Source organism: Urocampus carinirostris, chromosome 18, assembly GCF_059441175.1.
Source record: "Urocampus carinirostris isolate Australia breed hairy pipefish chromosome 18, RoL_Ucar_1.0, whole genome shotgun sequence".
NCBI lineage: Eukaryota > Metazoa > Chordata > Actinopteri > Syngnathiformes > Syngnathidae > Urocampus > Urocampus carinirostris.
Window position 1 is genome coordinate 26,112,379 of NC_142366.1, and position 23,624 is coordinate 26,136,002.

Below are 23,624 nucleotides of genomic sequence, written 5' to 3' on the forward strand. Positions count from 1 at the left end.
TTTGTTTTTTCGTTCTTTTTTACCTCTTTTTCTATTTTATTTCTCTTTTTTTATCATTTCTTTTGTGTTTTTTTCTTTTTTTTCTTACTTTACTTTTACTTTATTTATTTTTTTTGCCTTTTTTCTGTTATTTTTTCCATGTTGCTTTTTTTCTACGTTTTCTTTTTCCTTTCACAAATGCTGGGCAAAAAAAATGAGAAGAAAAATATATATTTTTATCAAATAAACGTGCATACTTGTAGGTTGGGATTTTTGTATTCATTTTACATTACATGAGTCTTGCTTAGAGGGAGCCACCTTGTGAAAGGCTAGGGAAAAAATGATGCGGTTCGGTCACTCTGAGCCTCAGTAGTTTGTATAATCCATTGTGCTTTGTAGCACTTGTTTTTCTGGTGCACTGCACAATACAGCAACTCCTAGTGCTCACGTGTTACACACTGTCCCTTTAACAAGGTTAGCTCACATGTTTAAGTGGATCAAGAACCCGCTGCAGCAGTTTGCTCGGTTGTAAGAACTTACTAGCAAAGTTTTTTCGGTTCAATGTAAACATAGTAAACATTTATGAAGCCAATAAGGAAGAGGCCGTGTTGGGTCTGAGGATTTGATTTTGCTATCACGCAAGGAAGGAAATGTGTATTGGACCACAATATTTATGCGTTTTATGTAAGTTTAAAAATGTATTTTCTTTTTTTTTTTATTACGCACGCAGGCCTACCATTATAAGTATGAGTGAAGTAAAAATGTTTTCAGGCACTAGGATTTTTTTTTTCACATCGTCTAATAGTCATTTATTGGGGCCATGTTCTTTCGTGAGGGAGATTCTCGGGAACAAAAAAGGTTAAAAGTGAAGAATATAATCATGATTTTTATTGATAGATGGATACAGTAGATAGAGATAGATAGATTGACTGACAGATAGATAGATAGATATATAGATAGATAGATGGATATATACAGTAGATAGAGATAAATAGATAGATAAATAGATGGATACAGTAATAATAATAATAAACAATAATAAAATAAAGATATAGAATACAAAAATACCCAATATAACGTTTTGCTGTAGAGTATTTAAATAGTGCTACGGAAAATACACTGTAATAAAAATGGGGTAATATGCAAATGTGGGGGTGGGGTTTAATGTGGGCTTTTTCTCCCCCAGGTGGAGTTAAAGAGCCTCATGGCATGAGGAAGAAATGATCTCCTCAGTCTGTCCGTGGAACAAGACTGTGACAGCAGTCTGTCGCTGAAGCTGCTCTTCTGTTTGGAGATGATGCTGTGTAGTGGATGTCATGAATTGTCCATGATTGACCGTCCCTCAGTTACAGTTGTCAGGCTGGCCAGCTCTGCACCCACAACAGAGCCCGCCTTCTATACAAATAAACCTGACTAGACTTGACTTGAATATAAATGCGCAGCATCAAATTAAATTGGGTTTATTTATTCCAATAAAATCCGCATTGCCATTCGTATATTATGGTTAAACATTTGGTGGTGTACAACAAGCTATTAATGGTTAACATGGCTGATTCCAGTCATTTGAAGGTGCTTTATAAGTTCCTGTCAGGCATGCAATATTTTGTCGCTTGAGAAACAATGTTGGCTCGTCTTCTCACATTTCACACTTGGTTTCATCCACATAACTGCGTTGTGCTTAGCATAGACAAACTGTTTGACTTATTTTTATGGATATCAGACTCCTATACCTCACAAGGGTTACATGCATGCTTTTATGCCCTGGGATTTCCTCTAAAACAGAAAAAACACCCGTTACTTGCGTCCCATCCAGGAAATACTGCGCAAAAGTTGTCACGGACCAGGGACTGAGACGGGACCCAATTGCGTCCGTTTTACTCAGTTTTATTTATAAGGAGAAGGACTTGCATCCACGATCCGATGATCGTCGGTCACGGGTAGCAGATAGCTGGAACGCGGAAGTGGCACTTCCGTGTTGAGCGAAGGTAGTCGTTGACAGCGTGAAAAAACAGGTCGATGGCCAGGGCGTAGGAGCAAAAACATAAACTGGTGCAGAAAAAGGTCGGCAACGGGAATCAGACGGAGAACAGGGCAGGATAGAGTCAGGAGTCACAAAAGTTTGCCTAGCGTGTAGCGTAGGTTCACAGACGATCCGACGAGTGTTGTCAGGAAGGCGGGGGTTTAAAAAAGAGGAAGCAGCCAATCAGCGTCCGGGGCTGCTGGCGCCAACGGAGCAGACTCAGGTGCCCTGTATCAGTAATCATGACAAAAGTAGTGGGAAAAGTGGTAGTTAGAACCTGCTTCTCTAAAGTGTAGTCCTTCACAACTACCTTGGAATACTATCCACAAGTTATTCAATTTTGTAAAAAATGGGTTGCTTTTCATAACTATTGTTATAGGTTTTATAAATGCTGTTTTTTTTTCACAGAACATACAGAATATTGATAATATGTGATTGTTTCAGGTGTATTTGCTATTTGTTCGCCCATTTTCAGATAAATGGTAAATGGTCAATGGTTATATAGCGCTTTTCAGGTCAATGAAGACCCCCCCAAAGTGCTTTACAATGTGCTTCACATTTACCCATTCACACACTCACACACCAATAGGGAGTCAGCCATGCAAGGCTTATTGGGGGCATTAGGGATTCAGTATCTTGCCCTAGGACACTTCGGCATATAAGGCACGGAGGAGCCGGAATCGAATCTGCGACCTCTTGATCCCAAGACGAGTGCTCTACCTCCTGAGCTAATGCCGCCCTACAGTAATCCTTTCTTGTTGTCGTTGTTTTTTCCGCGTCCCAAAAAAGTCCCGCGATGGTCAAAACCCGCAAATAAGAAACATTTACTTATTTCATTGACCTCATGTATGTCCTAGATCAGGAGATGGTGTAAGGGTAGTCTGTGCAGCCCTTTGAGACTTCATGTGATTAAAGCGCTATACAAATAAACATGACTTAAATATTAATGCTAAACATCAAATTAAATCGGGTTTATTTATTCCAATTAAATCAGCTTTGCAATTTGTATATTATTGTTAAACAGTAATTTGCTAATAAGTGCTAGTAAATTCATTTTCCAATCAAGATTTATATACGTTCCTTTCAAGACGCATATCAGGAACTTAAGTGCATACGGAATATCGGCATTATTCTCGCAAACAGAATGAATTTCCCTCCTGCCATTGTTAGGAAATAATCCAAAAGGTGTACAGAAGCTGTATTTCCAACTTATTTTCCAACATTTTAACATATTTGATGAGCTATGGAGTCAAACTTTTCATTTTTTCAACATTTTTGCACCGCAGTTCTCAAATAAGAGAAAAAAATCATCCAGGAAAAAAAAACCTGCTGTGCTTGTTGCCACAGAACTTTATCAACCAGGAAATTTGTCTGCGCCTTGCAAGACTCGAGGGTAAAACAAACGTTACCAGCTGCTCCCTCCTGTTGAGTTTCGTAGGAGATGTGCAGTAATGATACTTTTAATGATTTACAAATAAATTAACCTACGTATTTAATCACCATTTGATTATTGGAGAAGAAACCAAGAAAGCAATATATAATCTATCGTGGAGGTAAAAAGGTTTTGTTGTCTTACCAATGTCTGTGTAATGCTTCTTTTGAATAAAAGCATCAATATAGAGGTAATCCTCCATGATACAAAAGTCCATGCAACGGTAAAAAAAATAAGTGAATGTCTTGATTTGCTGTTAGCTTGTTAATACTATCACTAATTATATTGTTTTGGGTTGAGGTGTGTGTTATAAAATCAGACACCCCTAATCTCACTATCGCCCTCTGCCATGAGGCAAGAGAATTGCGTGTCTCAAACTGCATCTGCAGACGCTCACCATAGTAGCACGGCTTGGCTTGCTGTTAGCGTGCTACTACTATTACTTATTCTATCATTGGTCTCACTATCGCCCTCTGCTAATAGGCAGCAGAATTGCGTGCTTCACGCTGCATCTGCAGACACTCGGCGTGGTAAAACTTTGCAAAATGCTCCTTTCGAAAAGAAAAATAGGTCATCCTCTATTGCAAAAGTCCATGCAACAACAAAAAAATACTGAATGGCTTGACTCACTGTTAGCCTGCTAATACTATCACCTATTCTATTGTTTGATGAGGCAAGTGTCACGGTTGTAATGGTGCCCAATTGGCCCCGCCCGTGTGGCACCAGCTGCGGCTTTGTCTTTTTAAGCTCAGTGCGCTCTCTCTTACTTTGTCAGTCCGTCAACGGACCTCTGCCCCGTAAGACGTGGGTTCAGCCTCGGTCCTGTATTCCTGTTGGTATTTCCAGTCCGGTATTGTTCCCGTTTATTTTTGTCCTGTTTAATATCGGTTTCCAGTTTTGTTCCCGTCTATTTTTGTCCTGTTTATTTTTGGTATCCTGTTTCATTATCTATCCTGTCTGTCCCGTCCTGTCCGGTATCGACCCCATCTGTCCGATATCAACTTGGGCAATTGGAATCGATCTCGTTGGTCTCTGGCTTCCTGTCTTTCCACGCCAGACCGCTATCTACGTGCATGACTCCCCATCACCCGTAAAATAAAAGGCTTGTGTGAGAACGTCACGCGTTTGGGTCCTGATCATGTTCTGGTTCCTGACAGCAAGAGAATTGTGGGCCTCATTCTGCACCTGTAGACACCTAGCACAGTAATACGTGACCTACTAATTGTATTAATAATACTCATAATGTGAACATTTACGTTTTTAAAAGAGAACTCACAGACTAACCATTTAATATATTTTTAATTTTCACCTGCCTCCCCATTATTGTCTATATTTGTTACCTGTGAGCAGATGAGCTTTGGAGATCGGGCAGGGTCATGCTGAGATTTTTTTTTTTGTTCTCGTGTAGGTATATAGATCATGTTGTAATGGTGGTCTGTGCAGCCATTTCAGATGTTTATTGGAAATAAACGTGACTATGATAACAGCAATTTCTTCACTGTATGGGATCACCTGAAAACCCCCCACAAAACTCCTAAAGTGGCCCAATTTTGACTTCCAAATATGATTTGTTTCAGCGATTTTAATGATGAAGCTCATGACATCCATAAAATGCCTTTTCTTACCTCTCCCTACTGTGACATACTTCACGTTATGCGAACAGTTAAAGCTGGAAAAAAACGTAGTTTCATGAGGCCTAGATTTATTCAGCTTTTCATGAGTAATGGAAAGTCTATTGCACCTCAAGCACCCCAACACTTGTGCACTTCCAACCAGCCCGGGCAAACATATCTGAGAGTTTTATTATGTATGGTTGTAATTAAAAATGACTAAATCCACAGGCTGAACACACAAGAAAAGGCAGGTTTCGGGGAAGAAAGGAGCGCCATACAGCAGATTTTTGTTTTGCGCATCCTATTTGAGAAGTTTCACCAACAACAGAGAAATCTCTATCATGATTTTGATTATTTCAAGAAGACGTTTGACAGAGTATGGCAAGCAGCTTCCTGAGCCACCATGCGGAAGTAAAAGATGGGCCAGAAATTAGTTCGGATCATTGAACAATTGTTTGCCAATGCCAACAGTGTGGTACTTATCAATGGTACCATTGGAGCATGCTTTCGAACCACAGTCTGTGTGCGACAAAGCTGTTTTTCTCTCCAACTTAATGTTTCTGGAGACGATCATGTCCGAAGCTTTGGCGCAACATGAAGGTACAGTCAGTATTGAGGGACACAACATCACTAACCTCCGTTTTGCTGATGACATTGCCAGAATGGCAGGGGATGAACAAGAACTCCGATATCTGGTCAATCGCCTGGACAAAGCATCAACTCGGTATAGGATGGAAATTGGCACAAAAGTAATGACCAACAATCCCCAGGGTATCACCACAAAAAAATCACCATCAACCACAAAGAGCTAGAACCTATCATCAAATATAAATATCTTAGTGTTGTCATATTAGAAGAGGGGTCAGAGCCAGAAATCGTGGCCAGGTTAGCTCAAACCACATTTGCACTTGCCAGACTTAAACCCATATGGAGGGACAAGAACATAGCAGTGAAATCAAAACTCAGGCTCATGCAAGCGTGGGTTACTTCCATCTTCCTTTACGCTTGCGAGACATAGACTCTCACAGCAAAACCGGAAAAGAAAATCCAGGCCATGGAGATGCGATGCTACAAGGAAACTTCTAGGCATCAGCCCATGTGACAAACAAAACGGTGCGCAACGCCATCAGAGGTCACATTGGTCCCAACAAAGTACTTGTCAACTGTGCGCAGATGGAAACATCAGTGGTATAGTCACGTCTCAAGATCATCAGGACAGACCAACATCATTCTCCAGGACACCGTCCAAGGGGGCACGAGAAAAGGAAGACCGAAAAAAAGAACTGGGCAGACAACATTAAGGAATGGACCGGTGCCAACTTTGCCACGACCAAAGAGCAGGACAGGGACTGTGAACCGTGGAGAAAAATACATAAAATTGTTAAAACCGAATAATAGTACGATACGTATACCTGGTATCATGAATCGCCAAAACATCATGTATAGATTCAAAATCATTGACCTTGGTTTACAGCTTTTGCCATTCATCCGCAGCACAACATCTCATTGCTGCTTCACCATGTTTGTTTTAACCCTTGGTTGCACAAGTGAGACCAAAAATTACCCCATGGTCTGTTATTCTTCAAAATCTTTAAAGATAAAAAAAAGATATTGTCATATTCCAGGTTTTCCTCATAGAACATGTCCATGACATAATACCTTTAGTATTTTTATGTTTTCCCCTCAATAATTCCCGACCCCACGGGAAGAATGAATGCACTGGTATTTCGTGCACCCAAAAACTCTGAGCCCAAAATATTGGTCGATATCGACTGATTCACTCTCTTAAAACTAAGACAGCAGGTTCACTAAACACAAAGTAAACCGATTATAAATTTAAAGTGGATAATCCAAGTACGTTTTGTTGTTCTACGTGACCTTCCTCTCACAATGAGTAAATCTTTCCAAGATGATACAACCCGATTCCAGTTGCTCCCCTGAACAACAATGCAAAGCTGGAAAACCCCTTGGTATTCTTTCAAACGATCCATTATCTATCTTGAGTCAACGTGAGGCTGAATTTGGACATAGATGGGGCCTGTCTGCTCTCGTTATGGGATGGCGCACGGTTCAGCCTCTTCTCTTTCACCCCTGACCCGCAGAGTCAGCAAAGTCATTCCAGATGGTGGCGGTCTGCAGCCATGTAGCGTCATTTAAAATAGCTGCTGCCACCTTATACTAAAATTTTATGAGTTTGAAATACAGTGTGTGGTGCTTTGACTTTTCTATTAATGAGTTCTGTGAATTTTTGAGTTCATCGTGGAATTTTGGCGTCACCTTAAGCGCTATTACTCTCAGACCAATCAGAGAACTTCCTTCTGTTTTCTGATTGGAGCAATCCAAATCAATGGTTCAGATGGCTAGAGACAAACGAATATCCCCTTATGCGCGCTGTTTACGAGCAATCCTATCCGGTCGGAGGCCTGAGTGAAGCCATTAGGAAAAGACGACGTTTCCACATTTCATTTTAGACATCATTTGAGGGATGACTTGATGTAACTCAACGAAATCAAACTTGCTAGAGCTTGTATGTTGATTTCCTACGTAGCCTGCCAAAAGCATACTGTAGACTTGCACCATTTATGGATCGATAGAGATTCAGAGATTCAGATTCAGATATACTTTATTAATAGTCATTCTTGTACACGTGTATACAGAACGAAATGTCGATACATCTGACCCGCACAGTTTTCTTGATTGTACAGATATAAGTAAATGTTGTACTGAGTTAGAGTATTGAAGTACTGATAATATGCTAAATAATTTATAGTATTATACAGTAGTGCAAAGAGTGCAAGAGAAGCAGCTAACCAGATGTGCAAAATGGGCAGTCAGGTAAACAAGTCATTATAAAATACACCTTGTGTATTTAAACCTTGTGCGTCCACTCTATAGGACTATAAAAAAAAATCAACTGATAAGCATGAGCTGTGTCATGCAGTCAAGGGATTCAAATTTATCAAATGGTTATATTTGTTCAAAGTTCAAATTCTTTCTCAATTAGCGTCACTATCTTTTGATTTTCTTATTACAATTAGTATGTAAGATAGGGAAGCAAGGCAGCGCAGTGGTTAGCGCATGTGCGGCACAGTTCTGAGGTCATGGGATAAAATCTTCCTGTGTGGAGTTTGCATGTCCTCCCCGTGCTTGCGTGGGTTTCCTCCGGGCACTCCGGTTGCCTCCCACAGTCCCCCCAAAAAATCATGCATGTCAGTTTAATTGGCTGATCCAAATTGTCTCTAGGTGTGAATGAGTGAGTGGATGGTTGTCTGTCTCTGTGTGCCCTGAGACTGGATGGCAACCAGTTTAGTGTGTCGCCTGCCCACTGGCCGAGGATGGCTGGGATGGGCTCCAGCGCCCCCGCGACCCTACTGAGGATAAGCGGTGCGGATAATGGATGGAATGGCTGTGCTGAGCATATGCAGCTGCACAATGAAGCACTCAATTCTCTTTCTTATGGCAGAGGGCGATAAAAAGACAAAACATTTTTGCTCAAATGATGAATAAGATGTCGGGTCATGTATTTGTAAATATATATGTATATGTAATGGATGTATATTTAAATATTGCCCTGTGACTGGCTGACCACCAGTTCAGGGGGTCCCCTGCCCACTGCCTGAAGACGTCTGGGATGGCTCCAGAAACCCCGCAACCCTGGTGAGGATAAGCGCCAAATAAAAAGGAAATGGATGTAGAGCACAGAGACATACAACCATTCATTCACATCTAGGGGAGGTGTTGGACAGGCCAATTAATCTGACGTGCATGTTTTTTGGCATGCAGGAGGAAACCCACGCAAGCACAGGGAGAACATGCAAACTCAGCACAGGAAGGCTGGTAGCTGGATTTGAACCCATGACCTCAGAACAGTGCCGCGGACACGCTAACCACTCAGCTGCCGTGCCCTATGAATGGATGCCTGTGGGTGTTTGTTTCTCGTGTCCAGCAGTTTTAATAATCTGCGAACGATTTCCAAGGGTCAAGGTGCCGGTCTCTGCCAAACGCTACACGCATTAACGCTAACGTCTCAAACATGCTGCAGAGTTTGGAGCGGCACCAAAGTGTATAGACACAAGTCCCGTAGACATCAATTTCTCTACTTGGCGTTCAGTCGCATCCAAGTGGCGTGTAAGTGGGAACCCAAGAGTCGGCACCTTCTGTTTTAGCTGCCCTTTCATTTCGCTCTCATTCCAGTTTCAACAAGGGTTTCTCTATGGCTAGATTCACACTGCAGAGCTTAATATTCAATTCTGTTGATTTGGGTTGAAATCCGATGTTTTTGTGAGATTGTTCACATTTCCAACTAAATGTGACTTGTATGCGACTTCATCTCCTGCGTGAACGCCTCAAAAGTGTCAAGCACATGCAGAAGAGGACATGTGATACACTTTCTATTCGCTCATGTTTGCGGAAGTACTTATGGATGTTAACAGCGTAATCTTGTCATCAAATATTAATTAAATTCCAGGAATGTGGGGTTTTGGGAGTGCCATAGAGTGACGTGATGCTCAAGCACGGGGAGAACATGCAAACTCCGCACATGAAGGCTGGTAGGTGCATTTGATCCTATGACCTCAGAACTGTGCCGCAGGTGCGCTAACCACTCAGCCGCCGTGCCGCCCCCTCAATCATAGCAAAAGTCAAGTCATGTTTTTTTGTGACACCCTTAATCACAAGGCGTCTCAAAGGGCTGCACAGACCACATACTATTGCAAGCTACAGACTATTACTACACCATCCCCTGATCTAAAACCTGTTCATTATTGTTTTAACATTGAACATATTTTCGCTAAAGTGAGGTGAAACCTTTGTATTGGTAGAAAATAGTTTTACTCCAAAAAAGCAATGTTATACAGAATGATACTTGTAACCCGATGCTGTTCACCAACTGTGTCTATGCTGAAAAAGTGTGATTTTTATCACAGAAATTAGATCCTTTTTACCTGCTAACAAACCGTCAAGGTCTTATTTTACACGCAAAACTAGCATAAAAAAAATGAAACATTAATAACTAGTTTCCAAAGAATAAAAAGTTAAAACCAACGCACACTGGATTTTAACCTTGCCCCCCAAAGTATGAGACATAAATATGCTTTTAAAAACAATTGTAATCCTGCTAAGTAATCCTTATTTTTATTAAATGTACCTGTCATTTCATTAGTTGTTTTTTTTCTGTAACTGTAACAGTTTCAGATATACTTTATTGTCATTCTAGTACACGTGTATACAGAACGAAATGTCGATACATCTGACCCGCACAGTTTCCTTGAATGTACAGATATAAATAAAATGTTGTATTGAGTTGGAGCATTGAAGTACTAATAATATACTAAATAATTATGGCTATGTATAGTATTTTACAATAGTGCAAAGAGTGCAAGAGGATCAGCTAACCAGATGTGCAAAATGGGCAGTCAGGTAAACAAGTCAGGTAAACAGTAACAATAACACTGTAGTACGATAGTGTCAGAATACAGAATACAACAACAAAAGTCGCATCCTAATTACGTAACACCGTTACATGTATTCCGTTACTCCCCAAGCCTGGTAATCCCTTATTTTATAGTTTGTAATCCCCCTTAAATTTCTTAGCATGAGTTTTCAGTTACACTACAGAATAAAGTGGTGAATTGAAGAAAAAAAATCTAGTGGTGAAATATTACACATTGTCCCTTCAACTGATTTAAGTCCTTGCAAATTCAACATAGTCCATTCCAGGTCATTTTACCCAGTTATCTATCCTTTTTCACTTGTTTTTATTTAGCTCTTCGGCCTTAGCTTGCAATTCTTGCAGAAATATAATTTCGTAGTTTAAAACTTCAATTGCTGTCTATAACGTAGAAAAGCGTTGATGAAATATGAAGATCTGGATATGATTATCCGTAACGGAACGCAAGAAATACTGTCGTTGTTTCGCACCATATAACCACTCCACTTATTCTTTTCCCGATGTTCGGTAACCACAAAATCCTTATGTTTATGTTCCGTAAATCAAAAACGTAAGCGTGAAATCGAGCAGAAATCCTTCGTTATCACTTAACAGCACTTCAAATCCGATGGTCTGCAGGTTGGACGGTACGGCTCTTCCCGGTGTCGACGACGCGTGACCCGTGTCATCAAGAACAGGCTAAGGAAACACATTCCTGAGAGGAAGCCATATGTAAAGGAAAAACAGTGGGTGGCGCTGACGTCAAAGGCGCTCCAGAACACGCTGGTAAGACCCTGGAAACTGCATTTGCTGCCTGCGCTCTCTGTACAAAATCCGCCATTAATGATGATTTAAAAGCTTTTGGTTTGTTTTTGTTTGCTTAGCACAAGATGTATCGGCGCTCGCGTGCGCTTCAGGGAAACGATTTGTACGTCATTGACGTGGAAGCAGGAATTGTTCGGATGTTCTTTCACGGTTTACCGAGTATCTCCTGTGGTATCCACTACATGTATATGGACCGTCATTCGTCTGAAGGACGCTTTATTCTGAGAAGGTCGTTAAATTCGGAACATCAATTTGGACAAACTAGGGTCATTCACAGATTTTTATATCAAAATTCCATTTTACTTTTGTTAAAAGTTACTATTTTTGTTGGAAATAGAATTAAAATAGTCTAGGTCGGTGGTTCGCGCCCCGGCCGAGTCATTCCTAAGACTTAAAAAGTGGTCGGCGGCGCCCTCTGTTGGCTGCGGCTGCATCGGCTCGCTACAACGGGTCAGGTGCAATCGACATTTCGTTCTGTGTACATTGTTACACAGAATGACAATACAAGGAAATTATTATTATTATTATTATTTATTGTCATTAATAACAACATTTTTAATAGAAATAGAATTCGAAATGTCCTTTTTTTCATTGACAACCATGTCGTGACCATTGTTAACAATGAGATTAGACATTGCAGTCTAAAATGAGATAAAAACAAGTCAGGATAAATAGGCAAAAATATTTGCAGGGTGTTGACTACAGACTGGATTTAGTTTTTGCATAGTCACAATAGTGAAAAGTTGTGCAATGACATTATCAGCAACAGAATTGAAATAATATAAATATACATATATTGATATATAAAGGTAATATCTATATATTTATTCACACTCCTCTGCGCTTGTTTAAGGTGGTGATGGCCTTGGGTAGGAAAACTGTCTCTGAGCTTGTTATTCCTTGTAGTACCTAACAGAGGGCAGCACGTCAAATAGGTGGTGGCTGGGGTGAGAAGAGTACTTTATAATATTGGTGGCTCTGCTGCGGTATCGCAAAGACGACAATGCCATCCAGATTGGGCAGATAGCAACTGAGGATGTCTTGGCTGTGTTGATAAATCTCTGTCAGGTTCTCTCAACATACCACACTGTGATGCCAGATTGTTTATCACTGTGGTTTTAGATTGAAAAATCCATCAAATATTATGTTTGTTGTATTATTCATAACAGAGATCTGCAATTAATCAATTAATTGGCAAGTAATCCGTTAGCAAAGTAATAGACAACCCATTTCGCTACACTGCAACCACAACAAGCATTTTGCTCATTTAAATATCATTGTTACAAGGTCTTTTATAAGAGAAAAAATCTTTGAATTTAGGTTTTAGGAAAAATACATTTTGCAGATTTTTTTGACTGGACCATGTTGAAACTAATTGAAATAATGCCAAGATTAGTACATTTTTATTTTGTATAATTATCCCCCAAATAATCCTAAAAGGGTAATGTAAATCTGCAATTTTTTTATTTTTTTACAGGAACTATATCAAACATACATTTTCATATCATTCAGGCTACAGAACACATTTTTTCATCCCTTGGTATATTCCTGAGAGCAACTTATTCATCCCGTCCGTCCATTATCTGCACCGCTTATCCTCAGTAGGGTCGCGGGGGTGCTGGAGCCCATCCCAGCTATCTTCGGGCAGTGGGCAGGGGACACCCTGAACTGATTTCCAGCCAGTCACAGGGCACACGGAGACAGACAACTAACTCGCTCAATTTTCGATCTCATGACCTCAGAACTGTGTCGCACACGCGCTAACCACTGCGCCGCCATGATGCCCCCAACTTATTCATAAAAAAAAAATAGAATATCATTGATACATGTTACCTGTTTTACTCTAAATGCGAAAAGTAGTGTTGTCTTCTTACTCTACAACGGAAACTAGGTCGTAGTTCTATGCCGAATTTTAGCATCTTCTCTGCACGGAGTATTGACGCTTCCCTACTTACAAACGAGATTCAGGACGATCGTTCGTAAGTTGCTTCAGTGCTATATTTTGTATGTTTAAGGTTTATATAAGTATGTTTAAGGTTTATATAAGTAACCTGTATTGTTTTGTACTAAAAAAATAAACATTTCATAAAATAATATGCTCTATAAAGATAAATAAAGTGAAGTTTAACTTACTTTTGGAAGACGGGCTTCAAGAGTAAGGCGACTTCCTCCTCCGTGGTAAAAACTGGCCGATAAAAAGCGATCCAACCATTTTCTCAACTGCATCAAGCTTTCTTATTCCACTTTCATTTCTAAAGAAATGGCACGCCTCTTCTTTACACTTTACACCATATTGAATGGATGCACGAGATATTAAACGATAAAAACATCAGAGTTCTTAGCGCCTTAGAGATACAGTACTGTATGTTTACACACGAACTAGGAAGTAGAAGCCGGATTTCTTCTTTGGGATGGATGCTGGGTGACCCCTCACAGCCCCACCACACGCCGGTAGCAGCGGAAAGAAGCACTGCAGTAATGTCCTGTACTCGGAAAAAGGTGCACACAATCCAAAATCTAACTCACGGCAACGCTCGTATCTACCGTTTTTCGTAAGTCGAATGGTCGTAAGTAGGGGAGCGTCTGTATTAGTATTATCAATGTTAATGCTTAAAACTAGTATTGTTTATTTTTACAAAAGTAGCTTCTTCTCCAAAATATAGCATTGTTTTTTTCTACGATGAAACCGAGTGTCTTCTTCTTCTGCGTTAAAAGTCAGCGTTGTCTAGGTCCAGGCTGAAAGCCAGCATAGTTTTCTTTGCCAAAAACTAGCATAGCCTCATTCTGGATCCAAAGTTAAAGCAATCTTTATCTTTTTTTCATTCAGCAGCGTTGTTGCTAAAACAGGAAAAATAAATCATCTTTATTGGTCTCATCATCGCCCTCTGCCATGAGACAAGAGAATTGCGTGCCTCACCCTGCAGATGCTAAGCGCAGTAATTTACATACAAATTGTCTTAATAATATTGAGAATATAATGTGAAAATTCAGCGATTTAAAAAAAAAAAAAAAATCCAAAAATTATGTTAAATAATAAAACTTTAGCACGGAATAAAAACATTTCTTATCGTTTCAATTTTATATTTCCTTCATGACAAGTGAAGCATAGCCTCACTTGCCTCCCCTGACTGCACCTCACCGTGTCTAATCATGCACTTTTTGACATAGTTCAACCTATAATCTAGAAAGACAAGTTCTGAAAACATATCTTTATTTTGGAATGACTGCTACAATACAAATGTGAGAAAAAGCAGAGATTGTCCGTCGATGCTCGCATATAACAGTTTGAACTTGTCTAGAAAACAGAAACAGGTGTAACATTTCTCGTGATGGCTCTCGTTCAAAATGGACTCTCGGAAAACCTCGCAAACCCCTTATTTCGAGGAAATTTTTCTAATGACGTGATCGGTTGACACACTTTTATTTCTTATATCTTTACGGATGATCTCACCACATAATGGGATCATTCCCTCTAGTGGCCTTCTCAAATCCGGAGCATCTTGAGATTCTCCAGAGAGTAAAACTTTGTAATGTAATGCTTCGTGTTGCTTGTATGCAATGGAAACAAAAAAAATGATCCCCCATAATCCATCACTCGCCCCAAAATTCAAATAACCGCCAAACAAAGCCAAACATAAATTTAATTGCTTGACACATAATCCTTCCTCTTACCTCATTCGACCTGTCGGCTGTTGGGTCTCACCTCGCACTCAATGAGAGGAAACAGAAATATATTTTTCCACAGGTTTAAGGATTTTATTTTTTTTGCGGGGCTCATTGATTTGAGAGGATTTCGTTGGCTTTGGCCAGCTCAGGCCTGGCCCACTTTGGCTTTGTAGGTGAGCTGCTACCTGGAACTGAAGGAGTAAACACGGGGCGTGAGGGCGTCTGTGGTCACGGCAGATGTTTGGCTCGTGTAACATCTGGTTGCTCGTAAGCAAAAGTGCCGGAATCGAGTCCTTAGATCTCGTTTTCATTTAACAAAATGCTGATTCAATTGTAGTGTCAAATGCTGACTGCTTTGCTGACTCTCTCATAAACATTAGCAGTTAGCGTTGCGGAGCAAGCATAAGCGGCTAGCTTTACTCACAGAGCAGCTAGCTTAATAGAATAGAATAGAATAGAATACCTTTATTGTCATTGTTACAAAATGGGTTAATATATTGTGACAACAAAATTGGGCAAAGGAGAGACACGTGAAGCCGCTGCGCACGGGCACGCCGCCATCTTGAGGTTTGGGTTGCGTTTCTGATCGTGTATACCAGGGGTGGCGAATACGAGAGCCGAAATTTTTAACTGAGAGTCAAAGAGCCACACCACGCACTGATCTGCCATGACAGACAGACAGACACAAACACACACAATTAAAACATATTATTTCCCATAACACATAACACTATTTCCGTTTCGCTTTGCATTTTGCCATTTTGACCATGAGGGTAACAGTCTGCCCGCTCATGAAACATGAAATGTTTACTTAATTTCCCGGCATTAGACGTAACCTACGCAGATGATTGGCAGTCAGTTATGTGTACCGAGCATAAAAACAGCAAATCTGCCAAATTGATTTCAAAATATTATTTATTATTTGTTATTAACTCTGATGGATTCAAATGTGTTTTAAGAGGGGGAAAAAAAATAAACGTAAAACGAGGCAAAGAGCCACAGTATATAGAAAATATAATGAGGCAAAGAGCTGCATTCTGATTGGCCAAGAGCTGATGCGGCTCTAGAGCCACGTGTTTGCATCCCTGGTATATACGGCTAGATTTCCTGATGCTGCCACTAGAATTGGCAACTAGCCTTTCTAATAGGGCAACTATTATTTGAAACAGGTGTCACCTAAGCTGCCATTAGCTTCAACAACACTCACAATAGGCTACAATTTTAAACCATCATTGAAGGCTAGCGTTAACAAAGCTAGCATTTACAGATAGCTTCACTTACGCAGCTATTACAGATAGCTTGTGTATTAAAAGGCTACAAATGCAGTTTCTGATAGCATAGACTGCTACCTATATCATTACCGTCTAGCTTTGCGAATACAGAAGTTAACATTTTGCCAAAACTAGCGTTAGCGGCAAGCTCCAATACAACCGATAATATGGTAGCATTAGATGTTAGTATCGCCACTGATACCAATAGCGTTAGTAGCTAGCGTCATCGACTAGCGTTAGTGGCTAGCAAAGACTTTACTACTTGCCATATTAGGATGTTTTTGTGCAAACTGCAAAGCACCTCAACAAACAGGATGTCCTTGACAAGATGTTCTGCTAACCTTGGAAACTGTCTTAGGATGTCTGCTAACCAAGAGGTTGTCTACTAACTTTGCAAACTGCAAGAGAGCCTGATGAAGGGAAGTCAATGGATTATATTATGAATAGTGTATCAATAATAATACAATCAGTTTGTAACGTATGCTAAGTGTCTGCAGATCCAGAATGAGGCATGCAATGATCTTCCCCAATGGCAGAGGGCGATAGGGAGAACAATGATTCTGATTACTTGGTAATAGTATTAGCAAGCTAACAGCAAGTCAAGCCATTCAGTCATTTTTTTCTCTTGCCTTTATGAAAAGGAGCAGCACATATAATTCACTTATAATTTTAGATAATACAAAAACGTTTTCCTCTGTTAATATTACTTTCTTGCATTGCCAATGAAATGATGACTAAAATGTAGGTTCATTTATTTTTGAATCTGACTGTGCCTCAACAGACACAAATCATACATCACGTCATTACGGCTAGCGTCACAAATTCTTCTCAGGACCAGAATGGAAACAGGACCCACTCGTGTAACGTGTACCACAAGTTTTATTGAAGGTACGAGAAAGGGGTGCGCCCACGATCCGGTGTTCGCTCTCGTACTCGGAGTACTCAGGTGCGGAAAACTGGTCGGTAGCTGGGACTGGAAGAGCAAGACGTGGTCGGAAAGGTGTCGTAAGCCGGGACGGGAGAGCAGACCTGATCGAGATCAAAACAGGTCGTAGCGGGAGACAAACAGGTGCAAAAAAATGGGACAGGCGTGAGTCGGGGTCGAAAAAGGCTTGCCTAGTATACACGGAGATTCGCAGACGGACCGACAACAGGGGATTGACAGGACTGGGTTCAAATGGTGACAGGGAGCCAATCAGAACCCTCGACGGTTGGCGCCAAATGAGCAGGCACAGGTGATTCCAATTCTACCATTAGTGGCTAGCTTCTTTGATGCAGCTGCTACCCTAAACTCGGGTACATTAGCCTAGAATAGTTACAGCTGACAATGCCGATTCTCAAAAAATGTTCATCAACACACTTTTCGCACACAGCTTCATTCACATTATTGCCCGCAATTTCTCATGGGACCCCTCCGAATCCACAGAGAAAATATTTAGGCCCGCTGCCCCGCGACATTTTCGGAGAAGTCTGACTCACGGGGGTCCCGAACACAGTCTGTACAGTTTTCAGCTCAGGAGTTGTTCCATATCGGTGCAAGTGTTTGTTAGTACAGTGCTGCCATCCAGAAATGGAGTCTTCGCACCAAACCGCCAAAAGCATAAAGCTCCCAATGTGGCCTTCTCACCTTCAACCCCATGGTAATACTCCACGGCAAAACACGACTGATCTCGTTTGACCCAATGCTAGCCCAAAAAAGGATGTTACAATAAACTCTGGAGCAACATGTGTTTCTTATAAGGAAAATTCCCGACGTTGGGATTTATGCTAATTGATGTAACGCTTGTTAAATACAAATGTTAAGTGAGAGTTTTATTGACTCGCAGACGGAGCGTGAAGCAAAAGGATACAGCGCCAGGTTGTCACGTAGCGATAAATGATGACCGAAGGACGAGAACAAATTCTTCTTCCTTTGGCAGTTAGAGTGATGTATGAACTGTCAAATACTGTACATGGATGCTAGTTTACTTGGGACTAGGAATTACTACTCTCTGGCATGAACAGGCTAATGATGGTGATTTATAAAAAAATATATACAAGTGGTTCCTCTACTTACAAAAGTTTCAGGTTATGAAGTACCTGAACAAGAAAATATTGCCTGTAGTTAATAAGTCAAAAATACAGTACAGGCTGCTATTCATCGCTCCCAGAGTTTGCCAAATGTAAACCAAGTGGCTATCGCTTCATATCTGCCTGGCAATCCAGTGCGCAGGCGCGCGCCCAGCATGCTCTTCCTGTCACGGTCACATTTTAGAGTTCAGAGACAAGGAAGAGAAGGTTTTCTGGCCATCAGCCTAAATTAAAGACATTTTAGCGAAATTCCATGAAGTCTCTGAATTTATGGAAAAGGATCATTCTGGAAAAAGTGTCAGGCTATCACTACATCTTGCCAAAATCCATCCAAAGCAGACGTCATTGGATCGTTTTTTCAATAAAAGCACATACAGGGTATTGTAGTTTGGAATTAACTTTGTTAGCATTCAATACAATCATTTCTGTGTAAGTACATTTGTCTTTAGATCAGGGTTGGGCAAATGTTTTGAGTCAGAGGCCTCATTGTGTTAAATATTTTGGCAAAGGGGCTGGACAAGGAAGACAAATCGATGGATTGATTGATTGATTGAACCTTGGCACGAAGAAATCAATTTTTTTTTCTCATGTATCTATTAATAAATATACTGCACTTGTAGATATCTACATGTACATTTTTTATTTCATTTTATATTTCCTTATAAACAGACAATTTCATCAAATTGGAAATAAAGCAAATGAGTATATGATGCATTGTAAAACTCAATATACTTTAGAGTGTGTTCAAATTTTTATCCACCTCTGTTCAAGATAAGCTCAATTCATTAATTTATGACAAAATTCTCAACCTACAAGTATTTAGAATAATGCACGTTTATATGTGCTTATTATTCAAATCAATGTTTTTTTAATGTTTGAGTTTTTTTTCACGACTATAAGCACTCATGACAACAAGTTGGCAGACTGCCCAGTCATAAAGTTGCCTGCCCCATTTTTCTCAACTTGAATCCCAATAAGACGACTCATCACAAACAAAAAACAATTGTCGCAAAGTATTGAGGATTGATAATCAGAATATATAGCGGAACAACACTTTAATATTAAGTTTATTATAAATCTACTTATAACATTCATTGCATATATATGACATCGCTGTTTTCCATCTGCCATCAGTATACCTGTATTTACTCATCTTCATTCATGCTACAAGCCACGTGAACTCCTCTGTCCACGATGCTTTTAATGTACGTTAACGTTAGCTTCTTTTAAATCTATCTTCTGGGGCTGAGGTTTTGGGTTGATTCCTGGTAAGGATATGTCAGAGTTTGCAGTTTCCTCATGCGTGAGAAGATAAGTAGGACATTGTGGTTCAGCCTTTAAGCATATTTATTCCTCAACAGCAAGCAAAAAAGAACACGGCTCCATTCAATACAACATGGCGATCAACAATTAGCAAAACAAAAAATGGTGCGTGCGTAATGATGTCACACAATGGAAAACGTCTTACCGCAATACCACGAGTAAGAGTGCTATTAAATTGACAAATCTTAACAATTCCTAACCACTTATCCATTTTCTTGTGTCCTCTGTGCGTCTGCTTCGGAAAATGATATGCAAATGCGCTACCTAAAACGCTCGGGAAAGTCCGGAAGCACGAAGTTATTCGATGCAGCCTTCGGATTGGCTGCCGAGTATGCAAATTGTCAAACGAACCAAAATTCCGAAATTTCCAAGCAGATCGAAATTCCGAAATTTCCAAAACGAACGAAGATTTCGGAATCGGAATGAAACGTTTTATTTGTTTAAAAAAAAAAAAGTTTTTTTTTTTTTTTTAAACTTGTCGGCCACCCGGGCGGAGACGTTTTGTAAGTTGTACGCCTGACGTAAAAGATGCACGCCTTTGCCCTCCGGGCAGGCCTTATTTCAGACAATGCTATATGGCGCTAAATAATACACATCGTCCCTTGAAAATGTTTATATTGGACAAGCATGACTCCAAGTGATGAATTTGATGTTTTTGTTTGACTGCGGAACCCAAATTGAAGCTGCATGGGAAATATCCGAGCAGCTGCTAGTGGAAGCCACCAAACATAATCAATGATAATGTTAAAGGCTGTAAAACACGCACAACTTGCGTGGAAGCCCGGATGGTTCCTTCTGAGGAACAAGTGTTTCCCATTATGCTGACTATTGTACTTGGCAACGACTTTCCGCCATCCTGCCAATGTCAAAATCTGCTTCCCGGTGCTGGCTCAGGAATACCATATATAGTTTCACCTGTTGGTCTGCTCACGTAATCTGTCCTCGTGTGTTTTTTGAACTACTTTATATTATGTTAATCAACGGAAGGCAAGGAAAATGACAAAAAGGAAGATACCGTAAACTCCGGACTACTGGGTGCACCTGATTAAATGCCGCATGCGCAGATTTAAGGGAGAATGTTGCTTTTGTACAAGCTGTATTGGAATTTAAGCCGTAGGCTTTAAAATGAACTAATTCATGTCCATTTCTTACATTTAAAAAAGAAATATTGGGGAAATGTCTAGTACAGAAAAGTAACACATTTTACCGCGATTGAGACACTCATTTGCTGACTGATTGCAGCTGTCAATCAACTGGTGCAACAGTCAATAATGATCATTCAATTGGCTTTAACATTTATGCAATAGTGCGACAAAAACATTCCTAAAATCTCAAAGCACTTTCTATACAATATTTACAACTATATTTACAAGTGTTTAACATTTAGCTCAGAGTTAAAGGCTTGAAAAAAAAAAAGTACTGTGAAGATTTCGTACTCTTGGTAACAATGGATCCTTGTATATGTGGTAGAGTTTGACGTCAAACTGGAGTTGCTCCCAGTATGTTTTCAAGACATGTGGCCTTTAGTTGTTCGTCTTGACATCTTCCTTGGCCTATCAGTACGCGCGACTTTAACAACTTTCTCTTGCTGTTTGTACTTGGTCCAAATCTTCGATACAGCTGACAATGAACAGCCCACATCTTTGGCAACCATACGAGCAGAGTTACCTTCTTAAAGAGGTTTGACGATCCTGTCTTTGGTCTCAAGACACATCCCTCTTGTTGGAGCCATGATTCTTCCCAATCCACTTAGTCCCGGAACCCTCCAAGTTGTGTTGACTGCACTGTTTCTAACTGCTGACTATCGAGCATCTAAGCCGATCGTTTCATGTTTGTGATCTGAGTTTTTTTCTACAGAATAAAATGTCGGAGTAAGTACTTGTTCAGGACTGATGATTCCATACTTTTTGCTAGGTGTTGTACATAAATGCTTGGAATCTTCACTACAAATAGTGTGGGCTGATTGAATATTTTGGTGTGGTAGCTGGAGATTTATAATCAGGGTACATTTTGCTTATCAGGCCGACAACTGTAATGTCATATTCAGTTTGTATCAGTCTGATCCCTGTTAGCCCGATAATTATCCTTAGTTAGTAACTAGTATTTGCATGGTTTCATGAGGATAACATTCTGTTTATCATTATTGGATGCCGTTTTACATTCAGGACCTGGCAGCGGTGTGACAGGGGCGGCAGGTTAGACAGTGCCTCACCTGTCTTTTTAAAAATATAAGGTAAAATAATATACAAAATGGTTATATATCTTCAGTTTTAGAGTTCTTCATATATTGTCACCATTTTTGTATTTACTTTTCAAAATTGCTGGATTTTCACATTATATGATAAATATTATTGAAACAATTAGTACGTAACATATTGCTGTGCTGAGCGTCTACAGATCAAGTGAGGCACGCAATTATCTTGCCTCATGGGAGCGTGCGAGAGTAATACGAAATTTTCTGCACATCTCAGCCCCAAATATTAGAAATGGTGTTAATATTAGCAAGCTAACAGCAAGTCAGGCCATTCAGTCACTTTTTTTTTTCTTGCATGGACTTTTTTGAGGGTTTGCCCGTTTAATGATCCGGAAGTACCGGTATGTATCCTTTTACTGTGCTGTGCATTTCCAGATGCAGAGTGAGGCACGCAATTGTCTTGCCTCATGGCACGGGGTAATAGTAAGAACACGGATTCTGATTTGTTGCACACCTCAGCTTCTTATCGAAGAAAATGCGTGTGAGTTGGCCACGATTGGTCACACAACAGGTTCACTCTGCACAATGTTTATGCGGAGGCCAGATTCAATATTTGAGCAGAACATGCGGGGGTGAACAGTGGCACAGGATATAACCACAAAGCTTCATGGGGTGAGCCAGCAGGCGGTCGGGGGCGGGGTATTGACTTTACCACCTGTGTTACCATATCGAGGCCTCTGTTTCTTTCAGTACCAGACGTAAAGATGCCCACAAGGACAACAGTTATTGTTTCATCATGATTTACAGTCCAGAATCCGCAGTAAGATTATGTAACAAGACGTCTTCTCCATTGAGCTTTTTTTTAACCCCGAGGTGAAGTTCTCCCAGCCCCACTCAATGCTGGGTATCCATTTGAGTCGGTACCATCAAGTGGGTTTGGCAGTCAGCGAGCGCTGTGTGGGTTTGTGTTTGCCCAGCCTGTCCGTCAGTGAACATCCAACCAACTTCACACCGCCCCGCTAACTGTTCGCCTCCTCCACAAAAAAACTATAGAATTGCTTTTTTTTTCCTGGTGTCCCACAAGGGTCAATCCTTTGTAGCTGTTTATTTATCTTCTTTCTCCAACACCTTATGGACTTTTTGTCCTCTGGTAGCTACTTCAGGTTCCTCAAAGAAGTACAAAACAGGCTTAGAGGCAGTTTCTTCTCCAGGGCAAGCACCACCCGAAAGCTTGCAAAACTATGAAAATGTATATCTTATGACTTACAGTGGAACCTCGGTTTTCGAACGCCTCTCAGTTCGAACAAATCGGAGTCCGACCAAAAATTTCGAGAAATTCTTGCTTCGCTGTTCGGTCAAAAAAATCGGAGTTCGAACGCCGGTAATGCGTCAGTGCGTACGCTAGGGTGCCATGCTGAGCGGCGTACGGGTGTTTTAGCCCCTTATCATGCCTCCGAAGAAAGTCAGTGCAAGCAGCAAAGTTGCTACAGGTGAAAAAAGAAAAGTAGTCCGTACAACTACTCCATCTGCGCCTTCTGCTGACCACCACAAAGGTAAGAAATCATATTCATAATTCTTTTCTTTATCCCTTTTTTATTTTTATTTTTACACGTTCATGTTAGCGTAATCTTTCGTACGGAAGATTACGATAACACGAACGTATGATTAGCCTGGGTTAGCTCTAAGTTTACTTTAAACATTCAAGCTAAACATTCAGGGTGTTGGAACGGATTAAAACGATTTACGTTATTTTTAATGGGAAAAATGATTTCGGTGATCGAACAAATCGGTTTTCGGACAGGG

The 23,624-nt window shown here is 40.4% G+C and overlaps 1 long non-coding RNA gene across 3 annotated transcripts in view; it reads left to right on the plus strand.

The window, feature by feature from the left end:
* The window catches only part of LOC148348732 (uncharacterized), a 70,698-nt gene that overhangs the window by 36,612 nt on the left and 10,462 nt on the right, over positions 1-23,624 (plus strand). For 2 of the 3 annotated variants that reach the window (XR_015847615.1, XR_015847613.1), the window contains exon 3: positions 1,166-1,413. This is a non-coding gene — a long non-coding RNA (uncharacterized LOC148348732). Of the gene's footprint in view, positions 1-1,165; positions 1,414-11,111; positions 11,259-23,624 lie in introns of those variants that run through there. The other variant, XR_015847614.1, reaches the window with a different exon arrangement.